General features: G+C 43.6%; 1 pseudogene; it reads left to right on the top strand.

Moving 5' to 3' along the window:
- Nucleotides 1–407: 407 nt before the first annotated feature.
- Nucleotides 408–4,988, top strand: LOC127664495 (cytochrome P450 2A8-like; annotated as a pseudogene).
- Nucleotides 4,989–8,280: the final 3,292 nt, after the last annotated feature.

Raw genomic sequence — 8,280 nt, 5'->3', positions numbered from 1 at the left:
CTGTGCAATCAAATAAAAGTCCCAAGCCCCTGGATTATTTTTAAAACCAGAAATCCATGTCCCCGTGATGTTCTTTCTCTGTCTGAGACCCTCTACCTTGTATCTGCATGCTTCCTTCACATGCAGATGTTACCATGTCTTCAATTATAGAAATGTCCTAATCCATACTCTCATTTCATTATGCAAACTTGGTACACTTTTCTTCTGTCCTAACATCCACTACATGTGAACCCCCTTCCTCTTCTCTTGCTGCCAGTTTCATAACCAAGGCAATGTCACCATGGGCAATAGCTGGGAGGAAAAAATGAGATAATTATTAAACAGGAGCTAGAGCCATCCTTCCAGCCTAGAGTATAAAGATACACCATCCCAGAGATAACCACCTGCATGTCCATCCCACTGCCTCCATGTTGGCCTCTGGGATGCTCCTGGTGGCTGTGCTGACCTGCTTCAGTGTCATAATCATAACATCTGAGTGGAGGCAGAGGAAAATCTTGAGGAAGATGCCTCAAGGACCTACCCCATTACCCTTCCTTGGCAACTTTCTGGACACAAAGAAGTTTTATGATTCCCTCTTAAAGGTAATACTGGGCAGAGAGATGGTGCATTTGAGCTGTGGAGCATGCCCAGTGTGGCTCAGATTCTGAGGCAGAAGACTGACTAGGCCAGGATGCAGACATAGTTTAGAGGTTTGATACATCACCGCAATGCATCTATGTACCTGACATCAGGACATGGGATGTTGCAGGAATGGCCTCTCTAACTTGTCCCTTCACCGAATCAGGGAACAGTATGTTCCTGTGTTCAACACTCCTCTGGGGCCTCGTCCTGCTGTGGTGCCATGGGGAAATGATGCCATGAGGGAGGCTCTGGAGAACTAGGCTGAGGAAGTCAGTGGTCGTGGAGAGCAAGCTTTCTTCACCTGGTTCTTCAAAGGCTATGGCGAGAATCACAGCACATGGGGAACTAGGCCTGACAGATGTGTAGTGGCAGGTTCCATGGCCTTCCCTGAGTGCCCTTTCGAAGCCCTTTCTGCCCTGGATCCACTTTCCTGTTTACTGTTAATTTGCTCTTTGGCCTTTTTGAGATTGTTTTAGAATTCTGTTCTCCCTGGATTTCTGTGGTTCTCTAACTGTCCCCCAGGTATCCTGCTTGGTATCCCTTTCTATTAGTTTCAGTGTGTCTGGTTTTATGTGGAGGTCCTTGATCCACTTGGAGTTGAGTGTAGTACAATGAGATAAGAATGGATCAATTGGCATTCTTCTGCATGCTGACCTCCAGTTGAAGCAGCACCATTTGTTGAAAAGGCTATCTTTTTTCCACTGGATGTTTTTGGCTCCTTTGTCGAAGATCAAGTGACCCTAGGTGTGTGGATTCATTTCTGGGTCTTCAATTCTATTCCATTGGTCCACTTGCCTGTCAGTGTGCCATTGCCATGCAGTTTTTTAACACTATTGCTCTGTAGTATTGCTTGAGGTCTGGGATACTAATTTCGCCAGAAGTTCTTTTACAGCTAGGTTCGACAGCAGACCCTGCCTCAAATGAATAGGGCAGTGACTGATAAAAGATATGCAATGTTCTCTTCTGGCTGCCTCATATATACTTATGGGTGTGGACACCCACAGGTGCACTTGTACCCAGAAATAATCAGCACACAGATGTGCATGCACACACACACAGACACACAGACACACAGACACACACACACACACACACACACACACACACACACGCACACGCACACACACACACACACACATACACACAGTGAGAGAGATGCACTCTGGCACTCATGCTCAATTAGGCACATACATGTGTGCAAAAACACATGCAGGCACCTTCACAAATGCACACCTGCAGGGGAAGAATTTCCTCCAAGGGCATCTTCAAATTGTGAAAAAGTAGGCTGTTCTCATTGCCAATTCTGATTTTCCATCTTGCAGAAACTCCTCCCTTTGTCATCTCTTCATTTCTATCTTCTCTACTTCTCTCCCCTTTCTTACCCTCTCCACCATCTCTCCTCTTTTTAAAAATATCATTACTATTTTAAATAAATTCCAACCAGGTTGATAGCAAAAGTACAGAGATTCACCAAGGGAAAGACCAAGGAAGAAGGATTTTATGTTTGTTTCTTGCGGGGTATGAGGGAAGCCAGCACTTGGGGAGGGCCTTAATTGGTCAGACTCTCCCTTCCCACCTTCAATCTGAACCCAAGAAAAGTGAATCCTGGGAAAATTCCCAGTAGTGTCTAAAAGCGTGCTAAGTGGAATTAAGATAAATGTCCCTCTCCCTGTAGGAGAAGAACCCCCAAATTCATTTTCCCAAGAGGAATCTTTTGATGACCACACTGAACCTTTTCTTCGTGGGCACAGAGATGGACAACACAGCCATGAGCTTCAACTTCTTGCTCCTCATGAAGCACCTGCCGTTGCAGGTAAAGTTGAGGGAGACAGGGACGGTAGAGGCCACAGACCACTACACCTTGCTGGACATTGGCTATCCCTACCCAAGTTCTCCCAGATATCAGGGATTTAAGATAGTCTCTGAAGGAAGCTGATCTGATAGGCACCCATTGTGAATGCTGGTCACCATCTGACTGGTTTCTCAAGGTTCTTAGCATATTTTTAAGCTACTTTCAGAATTCTGAAGAAATGCAACAAATGGAAAAGCTGTGGGGTATTTTTCCTAATCAAGGAGAAAGTAAGGAATAGCTACAGTGTAAAGGAGTGGAGGGTTGAGCAGGATTTGCTGAGGAGCCCAGGCGATTGTCCAGGGTTTCCTTTTATGAGTTCAGAAACACAAAGGGTTGATTGCTAAAGGCAGGGTGTGTGTGGTTTTGGGTTTTGATTGACAGGCTTGATTTATGTAAGCCTTTGCTAACTGGGCATGCCATTTCCCACAATGCAAGTACTTATATAATCATGAGCATGTCTAATTTCAGGCAGACATAAGATGGCAAATGGTTGATTGCTCAAAATTACAATTTGCCTTATTCAGCATGCACCTAAGACCTGCTTAGGCTAGAATGGTCCAATGTCTCTAGTTCTGAGATATATTCAATGGTATTGCTATGGTGATGTTCCATATGGTAGTGTGCCTTGTCTAGTGTGTCTGGGGCTCAGTGTTGGAGGGAATCCTGGCTTACTAATTTATCACTGAAAACTTCCCATCTCATGCTGAGCCTCACTTGTATTTAAAAAAATGAAAAGGCCTGAACGTGTTTGGAAACTGCTCCTCTCAATCATAGAATGTACTTTGCTTTTTTTTTCTCTTACCAATCTGTAAATGTCTCCTGCTAATGCCTCTGATTCTAACCCAAGAAGGTTAATGGGATCCTATTCCAGCACCATATATAGCTAGCATCTACTGTAAATGGTCTATAACATTTCACCCATAATTCCACATCACCATATTTTTGCATATTTAATGCATCTTCCCTTTCTAAATGTATAAACACATCTCTTCTCAGCTATGGTGCATGAGGAGATTGACCAGGTGATTGGCAGGAACCAACAGCCTCACTATGAGGATAGAATGCAGACACCTTACACCAAGGCTGTGATCCATGAGATCCCAGAGCTATGGAGACATAATTCCTCTTGGTGTGGCTTGTAGAACTACCAAGGACATCAAGTTTTGGGGCATCCTCATCCCCAAGGTACTTCCCTGCCGAGCCTAAGAGTCTCCATTCCAGTCCTCTTGACTCAGCAGGCCGTCCCCAGTCAGAGGTTTACACACTTCGTTCTCAATGAAAATTTTGCTCCTTCACCATCGTGTTTAAGCTGTCCTCAATCCTGGGTCTCCCACTTTTTCAGGCATCATCCCCATGTTTAGCAAAGTCTCATGGTAAGGACCATGACTCTGTTTCTTTAAAATTTGTTACTTATGTTGAAGAGGCTCACGTCCTGCATACAGCCTGCTGAGGCACACAAACCCCAAATTGCTGTACCAGGGAGTGTGAACTTCTTCCTGGGCCCACAACCTCCTGAATTGACAGGCATGGGCTTGCTCATTCCCTAACATTCTGTTCCAAGAGATTGTGAGTCTCTCAAGCGACCTTCCTCAGAGAACTTGAACCACCACTACTCCAAGAGAACCTGTCACATTGGCCAACACTTCCCTCTTAGTTCAGCCCCTCTCCTTTTCTCCTCTTCCTTCCAATCTTATGAGCCCTGAGGATGCTCATCTATCACCTTGCCTAATTAGTCCCATGGCTCCTGTCTTCCAGGGCACTGATGTATTGCCTATACTGGGCTCTTTGCTGAAAGATCCCAAGTACTTCCCCAATCCCAATGACTTTAACCCTCAGCAGTTTCAGCACAACAGGGGGCAGTTTAAGAAGAGCAATCCATTTATGCTCTTTTCTGTTGGTAAGAGGCCCCTCCTCACACACACAGGGCTAACACTTCCTGGCTCCCCTTCTGAAGAGTAGTCTTATATCTTTCTCCCCCTTTGATCTTACTGTTGGAGTCTACCTTCCAGACAACCAAGTGGACTGGGGTCAAAGGAAAGGCATGGTCAAACTCCTTTCAGAGATGGGAAAAATCATGGCTCAGGCTGAATCTGAATTGTTCCCAGGTCACACACACAGGTCTTCTCACTCTTTGGATGTAGAAACAGAGCAGCCACATTTGAGAGCCTATTTGTTAGAGGAGGATGTAGAGTTCCCCTTGTGCCAGCCAATCATGGGTCCCCTTATCTCACATACAAGGGCAATGGAGAATCAGAAAGTTTATTCAGATTACAGTGCTGTGCAGGGGGCCAGACAAAGCAGGAAGTGTTTGTCTATCTTGTAAGGTCTTCTTTAGGCAGAGGAGGGGGAAGAGTGTTGGAGGGTGGGTAAGACTCGGTCTTATTGGATAGAGTTGCTGTATAATAAAAAGTTTACTTATCTACATTTAATTTGCTATGCTGTTATAATTGAACTGCCTTCTGTGTTTCTCTGAGGTCAGAGACTGCAGTCTCAGGCACTTAGCACCTCCTCCTAAAACACCAGGAGATTAAGAAAATCACCTTTGTTTGGGCTCTAACTTTCAACCTGTAACTTGGAAGTAGCAGGAAGAAAAAGGGACACTTAAAAGAGTTATAATATCATTTATTATTAAGTTGTAAAAAGTTTCCTATAAACATAGTGGAGCATCAGAAACAATGAATTCATGAAATTCTTAGACAAAAGGATTTCTTCTTAAAGATAAAAATGTTTTTAAAACAAATAGGGTGATGGGTGCATAATTTTAATGACATACTAAGAAAACACTACTAGATTGTGTACTTTCAAAGAATGAGCTTAGTACATAAGTTTATTAGATACCTGGCCTCCAACCACTGAAGAATGGGGCATGTGTGCATAGAACATTAGAATAGCACCATTGTGACCTCACAGCATGTAACAGTGGTGGTTCTAGCATAGCAGTACTGCTGTATACTGAAGTATAGTTCAGTTGATACTGAACGTGCTGGACTGTTTAGTGTTTTGTTTGCAAGAGTTTTAAATCTGTTTTGTTTTATTATAGAATTTGGGAAGCAGTGATCAGCTAAAGGGAAGGGAAGAGAGGGAAAGTAGATCTTGGGTGGCCCTCAGGGGGCCCTGAGGCCCTAGGCCTCAATAATGGAGGAAGATCTTAGATATGATGTCCAGACAAGAAACGTCCCCCAAAGGAGACGCTGGTACACCCGTCTGTGGCATTCATGTTTGGGCTGTACATGCATAAATCATCAGAGAAGGCACAAATTTACCCTCTCCTATATCGGATATGACCCTACGGGTCCTTTGCAGCGAGCAGCCAGTGTGGGTGACCTGGACAAAACTGAACGATTAATACACTCCAGTCGACATCATGTGGATGAATCTGATAGGAGGAACAGGTAATGGGCATTGGAGTTGGTGAGGGGGAGGGGTGGACAGTAGAGTAGGACCTGTCAGGCATACTCAGAGCCAAGCAGGGAGAAAATCAGCTTCCAGGGCTCCATCCTAATGGAGGAGAGATGGTGTGCTTAGGTTCATTTCCATTGGGTCCCTGCATGGTCACTTGTTTAGTGCTCTGAGGCATAGGAGACCTGCACACCCTGGAACAGCAGCTCCTAGGCCTTAACCAAACTGCATCATTTTATTTTTATGTTTACACTTAAATTTTGTAGACAAAAACACACAGCAAAACACATACCCCCTCTCTCTTTCACACACACACACACACACACACACACACACACACACAGAGAGAGAGAGAGAGAGAGAGAAATAAACACACACAGGTGTTGTGCCTATGTGCATTTTTGAAGCAACATGTGTGATGGAATCAAGTGCTTGATCCCCTGGAACTGGAGCTACACACAGTGCTGCAATGTGTGTGCTAGCAACAAAAACTGAGTATCTGAGAAAACACAACTAGAGCTGTTAACTACCAAGCCACCCGTCTAGATTTGTCTTAATATATAAGCCATTAATAAATACTATTATTCAACAATGGAAAATTTATCATAAGATAAATCATCCACTTTAATGCAAAAAATCACTGAGAAATCTTAGGTCAATATGACCTGTGTTTGCGAATGGATCATACAAAGACATTTTGAACTCTGACCCTGTACCCCCATACTCACCCTAGGTACATGTTGTGCATGCATTGATACACATGTGAAGGAAAGAGATGGGCATTGTCTTCCTCTCACTTTCCCTTGTCCCACACATGTGGAGCTAAGTGTGTGATGGTCCGAGGACTCGCCACTGGACACTTGTCTTCTGCCCTACTGTGTGTTCTGGGGACTGACCTCAGGCCATCAGGCCTCCCTATGGGTTCCAGCATGTGGTCCCTTAGTTTTAGAGAGACATGTTCATTCAGCCAAATCCCTGGAATGTTTAATTTACTCTCTTGGAACACATTGATTCTCAGACTTTGGGTAAATAAGTAGCTTTGGGGATCCCCTTATCCACATATCTGCACTCAGGTTTTCAGGGAAAGTGATTTACCAATTGAGTTCTTCCAATCACCCCAGCCCCTCATTCTTATTTCCTATTTTTACTCCGTTCTAGTTTATGAAGGGGAACTAATGACACAACAGAAGATTTTCTGTCGTCTACATGATTCTTGATCATTTTGTAGTTCTATTTTTTTATTCCTTATATTTTTATTTACATTTCAAATGATTTCCCCTTTTCTAGCCCCCCACGTCCCGAAAGTCCCATAAGCCCCCTTCTATCCCCCTGTCCTCTCACCCACCCCTTCCCATTTTCCCGTTCTGGTTTTCCCAAATACTGCTTCACTGAGTCTTTCCAGTACAAGGGGCTACTCCTCCGTTCTTCTTGTACCTCATTTGATGTGTGGATTATGTTTTGGGTATTCCAGTGCTCTAGGTTAATATCTACTTATTAGTAAGTGCATACCATGATTCCCCTTTTGAGTCTGGGTTACCTCAGTATGATGTTCTCTAGCTCCATCCATTTGCCTAAGAATTTCATGAATTCATTGTTTCTAATGGCTGAATAGTACTCCATTGTGTAGATATACCACATTTTTTGCATCCACTCTTCTGTTGAGGGATACCTGGGTTCTTTCCAGCTTCTGGCAATTATAAATAGGGCTGCTATGAACATAGTAGAGCATGTATCCTTATTACATGGTGGGGAATATTCTGGGTATATGCCCAGGAGTGGTATAGCAGGATCTTCTGGAAGTGAGGTGCCCAGTTTTCGGAGGAACTGCCAGACTTATTTCCGGAGTGGTTGTACCAATTTGCAACCCCACTAGCAATGAAGGAATGTTCCTCTTTCTCCACATCCTCTCCAACACCTGCTGTCTCCTGAATTTTTAATCTTAGCCATTCTGACTGGTGTAGGGTGAAATCTCAGGGTTGTTTTGATTTGCATTTCCCTAATAACTAATGAAGTTGAGCATTTTTATAGCTGCTTCTCTGCCATCTAAAGTTCTTCAGGTGAGAATTCTTTGTTTAACTGTGTACCGCATTTTTTAATAAGGTTGTTTAGTTTTCTGGAGTCTAACTTCTTGAGTTCTTTATATATATTCGATATTAGCCCTCTATCTGATGTAGGATTGGTAAAGATCTTTTCCCAATTTGTTGGTTGCCGATTTGTCCTTTTGATGGTGTCCTTTGCCTTACAGAAACTTTGTAATTTTATGAGGTCCCATTTGTCAGTTCTTGATCTTAGAGCATAAGCTATTGGTGTTCTGTTCAGAAACTTTCTCCCTGTACCAATGTCCTCAAGGGTCTTCCCCAGTTTCTTTTCTATTAGCTTCAGAGTGTCTGGCTTTATGTGGAGGTCCT

The sequence above is a fragment of the Apodemus sylvaticus genome, chromosome 1 (genome assembly GCF_947179515.1).
Source record: "Apodemus sylvaticus chromosome 1, mApoSyl1.1, whole genome shotgun sequence".
NCBI classification, from domain to species: domain Eukaryota; kingdom Metazoa; phylum Chordata; class Mammalia; order Rodentia; family Muridae; genus Apodemus; species Apodemus sylvaticus.
This window is presented reverse-complemented; position numbering and strand designations above follow the sequence as displayed.